We start from the raw sequence: 8,045 nt of genomic DNA, 5'->3' as shown, positions 1-8,045 counted from the left end.
CCATTGTCTTGAATAGAATTCAATTCAGTTTTTCTCCTTCTATGGGTCTTTCTTTGGCTTACCTATAGAAAAAGTGATATAGTCCATTTTCTTATCTATCCCCAGCGGCTAAGAGTCAGAGGGTTTTTGGATGCACAAGAGGATTATATGTGATCTGGATATATCTTTCATTTTTGTAGATCTACAGAGCCAGTCAAGTACCTATAGCTTTGCAAGCACTTGCAAAGTCCACAGAGAATCCAGGCCTCAAGTGTTGCATTCCTTCCTGCAGAACATAAAACCAAATTTAAAAAGTAAATTTTTTTCAATAAAAAAATTTCTGAAGAGCCATGAAAGCTGGATTCCAATGACTCACTTTGATGATATATTGAACCTGAAGGTAATGGGAAACAGAGCTTTGATTGACCATGTTTATACTTTATGCTGCGTAGTTTCCTTCAAATTGTCATTTTCCCTGAAAAGTCCAACACCTGCCAATAATTAGAAAGACAGCTATGAATGCAAAGGTGCATTGAAATATATGTATATTTATTTTTATGTACATTGAGTGAATTAATAAACATTCAGCAAAGTATATTTTCCCAATTGTATTTTATTTATCATGCAACATTAAAAATGATAACATATGCTACATTTTTCTACCTAAAAATGTAGACTTCCTTAGTTCTGAGTGATATATTTATATGTATGAGATTTCACAGTCTCTGGAAGTCTTTTGTGACCCAAAATATTATTTTCTACATGTCTGCATTTACTGGTATATTTTAAAAAGTAAAATCAGTACATCTGCAATATTGTCAACCATCTAAATTTCTCTCAATCTGTAAATCTGTACAACAAAACAACCAGTGTGAAACTCAATTAGTTTGACAAATAACAGATAGCCATAGTGAAAAGTTTCACTATTTGCTGATATATGATTTTCTTATATGTTGATTTGGAATAGAGCACTCAGATCCCTTGGATATTTGAGATGTAGTCCTTGCTACCACAGAAGAACCATATCAAATTACTGGTTTCATAAATGCACCAAATTTATGAAGTAGTAACTTAACATTCAAATTGGAACATGCTTCCATAATTTCAGCTCTGTGATATCAAGAAAGTTCATCTCATTTCTCACCTAAATTTATTCTCTGCTAACTTACACAAACTTGTCTTCCACATTATCCTTTTTGTTTATGCTTTCTTTCTCCTATGTATTTATTCTTGATGGAGTAAAAAGGAAATTATGAAAAGTATGGAAAGAAATTATATCAACTGTAATGTGCTGTTTTATTTTGAAATTATATTTAAAATAAAAATAAAAAACCAATTCACCAACCTACTATTTTTAGTACCTATACTCTATATACTTAATATAAGACTCAATGAACAAATACAAAAGTGGTGGTTTTAATTACATTCTGCAGTTATAGTAACAGGTCTTTATGTCTACATGATTAAGGAAATATTTTTAAGATCTTCATAACTAAAACAAATTTAACCAGGAATATGAAGTATCAGGATACCCATGAAATCACACTCTTCACAGTAATTAAATGTAACTCTACACAATTACTTTTGACATAACTAATAACAGTGAGCTCCTTCCAAGATGTGGCTACAGCAGTTGTGCATCTGGAGAAAGGGTTACATTCCTGTAAGCCACAATAATTCAGAGAAGTCATAGACATGCTGGCTCCTTCATCAAAATAGAAGGATAATAGAAGTATCAAAAGAGTACTTTCAAATAGAAGTATCTGAAGAGTACTTTGCTTTGAAACATTCTCCAAATATTTCATGCAGGGATGAGCAGTTCATTAATTAAATAATAGTCTCCTAACTAAATAAAGTTATTTGAGACACTCTTCAAAATACAGTTTCTAGGAATTCTTGTCTGCGGGAAATGAACACTAGCAAAAGGAAAACAAGATTGAAAGCATTCATTTGCCTTGGTTAAAGTGCAACCAGCTTTAAGAAGTCTAAATAAATTTTGGTGTGTGTGTGTTTGCATGGTTCAGCTTAAAACTTTCTACCACTACCAAGTACAAATAGAATGTAAGTTCTTTTTAAATTTACTCTTATTTGGTTTTATTCTCTTTCCTTGTGCAAAACATTAGCAATATGTGCCAGTTTAAGCTTGTATCTAAGCTGCAGAATGCAAACGGAAAATGACAGCTCGACCAGATGTCATTGGTAGCTTGTTATTTGTACACTTTACTTAAAATTATTGTCTGAATAAAAGTCTTTAATCAACACATATCTGAAAAGCTGTTATAGAAGAAACAGCAAAAACTAAAAATATTAATTAATATTTTCTCTTAATTATTTTGGATATGGGTAATTCCTCTAGCAGATTTATAGGGCGTGTAAGCATTAAAAACTAGAAGTTTTTTCCAAGATTTGAGCTGAAAATCTCAGAAAATTAGACCTAACTAAGTCTCTGTTTCTGAAGATGACCATGTAGAACCTAGAAAAAAATATGTAAATGTTTAACAATTCTTCAAACAAATATCAAATTTTACTTTAAAATTACTAAGGACTCAGATTGCTTTTATTTTATCCAGTAGCAGACTCTCCCACAATGGATAATACTCCATGAAGTTGTCTCTTTCTTTTAGTGTCACTCTATGATGTATCTTGTGAAGTAAATAAGTAACAATGAGATGTTCCTTCAAATTCCTTTGTTTATGTCTCCAGTAATAAAAAGAAGACTAAAATGATAGTAGGTACTCAGGGAAATGCACACTAGAAAAAAATTCTTGACCAGTAAGAGCTAGCCAAAAAGAACGCTCTTTACTCAGTATCTATGTTGTGAGCTGACTTTGGAAGACTCTGGTTCCTAAGCCTGTCAAACTCCTCTATTGATACACAGCTCTTGCAAAATATAATCACACAATGTAGGTTATAATAGCTTAAAATCTGCTTTAAGTTTTACCAGAAAGAGTGTAGAGGTCCTTGAAACCATAGTATTTTCTGCTGTGGTCTGCTGTTGCAGCTACAGAGTAAAGCTGGGGCAGGAAAAGTTCTCCTTCATTGATTCCTTCACTTTTTAACAGGAAATAATTTAATAGTCTATATGCATTATAATTATGTAGCATGCTGTTTTTACACTGAGGAGCATCATTCAACAAACAAAAATTCATATAAAACCTAATACGTCTTTGAAGCAGAATTTCTGATAGGTTTTTCTCAGGGAATTGTTAAGAGGTAATGTAATTAGAAATATAACATAGAACATCTATATGGATTAGTTCTTTTTACAGGGATAAGCTTTCTAGTGGCCACGGACTTTCTTACTAATCAGATCCTGCAAACCTATTTATAAAACATAGCCAAGGAAAGGTCCCATTGAAATGTCATTCTGACTTTACCAGGTGAAGTTCTGTTTGTTCCAACACCAAAAAGCAATCTAATTACCTCATATATGAGTCCAGAACCCTTCAGAACATTGTAAATCTGAAAAAGCTATTCAACAGTGCTAAGGCTAGGGAAATGAAATTTTGAATTAGCCATTCTTTGGGAAAATACATTTAAATGGAGCCTGAAAGTTACCAATGGGCAATACCCAATTAAATTTGATCTTTACAGAATCAAACCCCTTCTCTATGAAAGTAGGGTACATTGAGCACTTGTATTCTCACCTGTACTGAACAGAGTATGAATCATAAATTAAAGAGCGATGACCCAAGTAGTCCACTCAGCTGGATTTCTTTATTCCTGCACAGCAGTAGACTAATGATCCAGAAGGTAATCCCTGTTGTAATCCTTTAGCTATGGATGAAAGGAGAGGCTCAGCCCCTTAGCATCACTGGCATTACACTTTAGCATGATATTTTAATATACATGGCATAAATACACAAATGAGTCCTTTTCTGGCTCTCTTCCATCTGAGTTTTGAAGAATTAATGTGGATGACAAGCCAGTGTGTGAACTATACTACTTACTACTGACAGGGCAAGTCAGAGGACATATAACTGTTTTTACCCTAATCTCCCTGATAATTTGCTAGAGCTTTGTTGTGAACTGATCTCCGTTTGCTCCTCCTTAGGCTGCCAAAAGTCAGCAAAGAACCAGGGCTGCTCCTGCTGCCGCTTGTCTGTTCAGTATCACAGAGAATGGAAGGGCAGCATGAGGGTTTCTTTGTCATTTCCTGCAGGTTAAGGAAGTTGAACTAAAAATATAGGCTATAACCACATGTAAAGGATGCAGATATCTAAGTGAAACTATCCAGTAATCTGGGCGTTTGCCTTTTTAAGAATGGAGTTTTGCTTTAGATTGAATTGAGTGTCTCCCCCTCTACTCACTCCAAAAAAGATACCCTATATCAAGTGCTCAGTGATTCTGTTTTCTCAGTTTTAGAAAACTCAAAAATGTTTGAGAAGCAACAACAAAAAAAGTAGCCAGACTGAAAAATCAGCTTTTCCAAGGTCTTCAAGACAGACCTGCAAAACCGCTAGTCACTTTTCCTAAATGTCTGCAATACAGAAAAGACTTTCAGATTCAGTTAGCAAACAGTAATTTAGGAGTGGTAAACTCATTTCAGAAAATGAGCCCACTAGGCATAGGGCTCCAGCACCGTCTTGGAAACAGATTCATTTATAAGATTGGACAAGACAAACTGTTTCTTCAGCCTAACAAAGCAGGGCTGGGAGGGAAAAGCAGTCTATGAATACATCTGGGAATTCAGGTCCCTGAGAGGAGCAATGGTACTCCAACAGTAGGGAAATTAGGATGGTAAGAAGTGTTTGAAAAGATGTGGGTCAGTTTAAGCTGCCAGTAAAAAGAAGGTTCCCAACAAGCACAGCTGCTAGGTCTGTGCAGCAGCAGAATTAGGGGACAAACAACCCAGCTGTGTTCCTGAGGGAGTTTGCTAAGTTAATGAATGAACTTACATAATGCGACGTCCTCTGACAGCAAGAGATGGCTGTTTCTTCTCAAAGCAAGAGTCTTAAACTAACAGAGAACAAACAGCCCTACATAAACTGAGTTTAACATCCAGTACTTTTCTGAAAACATAGTCTTCACCTGCTCTGCATCAACATTTACCGGTTTCTTCTCTCTTACTACAAGCTCAAGACCAGAGCTCAGACACCAACGTTGGAACTCCAAGTACAAATGCACTGCTGTGGAAGGAATCATCAGATGGGACTGAAACTATTGACACCAAATCTTGAATTTTTAAACTCTTCTTTCTTTTTAACCAAGACTCGGTCTTTCTGCATAGATTATATATATCGTTAGCCTTTTAATGAAGAGTCTTCCTAGAATGCAGTAGTTTGCTTTCTATACTCCCTAACAAGAGAAAATTGCTTGCTTAAACCAGTGTGCAGATGTTCTGGCTGTGATTATGGGAAGAGGGACTGTCTGAAAGACAAATATTATGAACTGTGTTAGAATAGAAACAAATGGTGATAAGACATCTGTCAAACATACTTGTGACCACTTTCTGTGAAAAGCAATTCAATGGTGTATAAAACAAGCAAACAACTAGGAGCATCCCAGGCTTCCATATAAATGAATTATTCTCTACCAAAAAAGCTGATGTGTAACAACTTGACACCTCCCAGTCAACAGCTTTGCTATTTGATAAGCTACTGACAAAAGCTGCTGCTCTGACTACATCTCCTAAATAGAAAGGTCTTCACAGACACATCTCATCTAACAGAAGACAGTGACTGTGTTTAGATTTTCTTCTACTTTCCCACCATTCCAAAAATAGGATGTGTGTTGGATAAATTCTGACTGGAAAAATATTAAATAACTGCACCTACATACTAAAAGCATTGCTATCTCATGTTTAGAAATAACTTAGGCTATAAGATACTGTGGTCTCATTGAAATGTTCAGAGCAGTTCTAGAAAAAGATACAGAAAATGGATCTTATGCACCTTTCTCATGTACATTCTTATAAGCATATTATCCTATGCAAAAGTTGATCTAATACAACATAATCTGCTCAATGGGGAATAACAAGATAATTTGCTCTTTTTTTGATCTCATTATGGAAACAACCCTCATTCTTTCCCAAAAATATGCTCTACTGAAAATACTGTTCATACCATGGCAATGTTGATATTTAGATATGTATCACTTTTTACTGTATCATTACAATTTATGTCACTTTCGGCTTAATTTTGAGTAGTCAGTCATATTTTTATTTACAAATGTTGATTAATTAAGTTTTTGAAAATATTTATCCTTAAAAGTAAAAATGGGGTTTTTTTCCCCTCCCTAAGTGGCCTGCATGTATCTCTGTGCAAAACTGAAATAAAACCTTTCCTGTTTGTTTACATGAATAAGAATAATATGCATCAAATTATGCTTTGGACTTTTTAAAGACTGGTGTAAAAGATGGGTGCCTGGTCTCCTACTTCTAGTTCTAAACCAATTTAGCAAGCTGGCAAACAATTTGTCTGTGACTGCTTCAGATCAGAAAAGCTGAAAATATTGTAGTTGCCTGAGCCAGCGCAAGCCCCGGGAGGACACGCGTTCTGTTTGATGTATCCAAGGAGAGGTCAGTCTTCTCTGCCAGTCACACAGCAAATGGGAAGTCTCCAGTGGCAAGTCAGGAACTGTTTTCTGAGCAGGACAGGCTGCTCCTGCAAATCTGGTTATGCCAGGTCCTCTACAATACTCCTCTCCATCAACAAGGCTGGTAATTCTTTAATTGCTGCACCCTAAGCTTAAATTCTGCTCTAATTGCTCTTCTCAAAAGGAAAGGTATATTCATACACCAATGTTGCAAGGTAACAGTGAGATTTATTAAAGTGTGGGAAAGCTCGTGGTAAGTGGGTAAGAGAAAAAATCAGGAAAAATAAAAGAGGTAGTGGAAAGCATAAGTAGCATCACTAAAGGCAGTTGTCAGCCTCTTCCATCTCCCCGCCCCAAATATCTTGCATGCACATAAATTATTCCTATGTGCATACAACTCTTTCCTTCTTTGGGGAGAATTCAATATGTCTATACACTAAATTATAACTATGCTTTGGATCAAAGCTACCCATTTCCATAGTTTTGAAGAGATTTTTTTTCTCAGACTTTCAGGTGGAACAAACACTCATAGCCCCTCAAATCCATTTAAAATATCAGAGGAGTAGTTAGGGCTTTATTAGTTTTTAATGTGCTTTACTGGCTGTAATCGTAAATTGTTTTGTCAGCTTTTGTAATTATCATGGTGTTATACACAATTCTGACTGTTCTTGAATGGATGATGAATGCACAGATGCACACAAGCATGCAAATCCTCTCTACGGATTTACGACCAAAAAAGATCCTTTTCTAGTGCTGGTGAAAGATGCACTTAAAGGGGATTCTGTACCTTTCTTCGAGAGCTCCAGAGGGAAGCTTTAAAAAGTTAACACCATTTGATAAAACAAAAACTAATTCGTTCTATCCTACCGTGTGTTAGAAGTGAAATTCTGAAGAAACATGGTGAGATCTTCCTTTAATATATATCCCAATAACCCATCACAGTTTTATTCCTTCCCCAGTGGTTGCATTTTCCCTGTCAGTTCCTGTGCTCTTCTAAATCCCCTGGGTATCTTTTTCCTCCTAGCAGTTCTCCCGACACTCCCTTCGGAGCTGACGTGTTCATTCTCCTAATTGAAGTGGTTTGATTCCATGCTTAAGACATTTTGCAGACGGGCTTTAGGATTGGTGGGATGTATCAAATCATTGACAAGATGGAAACTTGTGTCATTTAGTGAAATGTTACAATTTCTCTTCAATTTCATCATTTAACCTTACCCTGACCACTTGCCCCTGGGCTTGAGGTGAACAATGTCACCTCTTCCTCAATTAACTACTCTCACTGTATTAATTGGGCTTTAGATCTCCTATGGAAAGTCAAAGGTTGCTATAACAAGTTAAAAGCCATCCTTTAACACAGATGCCAAGACAAAGATATTCTTCTCTATGTTAGTGCCTTCCCTGTCAGTGCTAGGTTTTGCTACAATGTACACAAAATTTAGCATGCTTCTTGGACTGTCACTGTTTGCTAACCCTCAGGGGAAGCTACCATGGCATTATTGAATTATTACAATGTGTGTGTGTGTGTATAT

This window comes from Onychostruthus taczanowskii, unplaced genomic scaffold (assembly GCF_017590055.1).
Source record: "Onychostruthus taczanowskii isolate IOZ18803 unplaced genomic scaffold, ASM1759005v1 scaffold8, whole genome shotgun sequence".
Taxonomy (NCBI): Eukaryota; Metazoa; Chordata; class Aves; order Passeriformes; family Passeridae; genus Onychostruthus; species Onychostruthus taczanowskii.
This window is presented reverse-complemented; position numbering follows the sequence as displayed.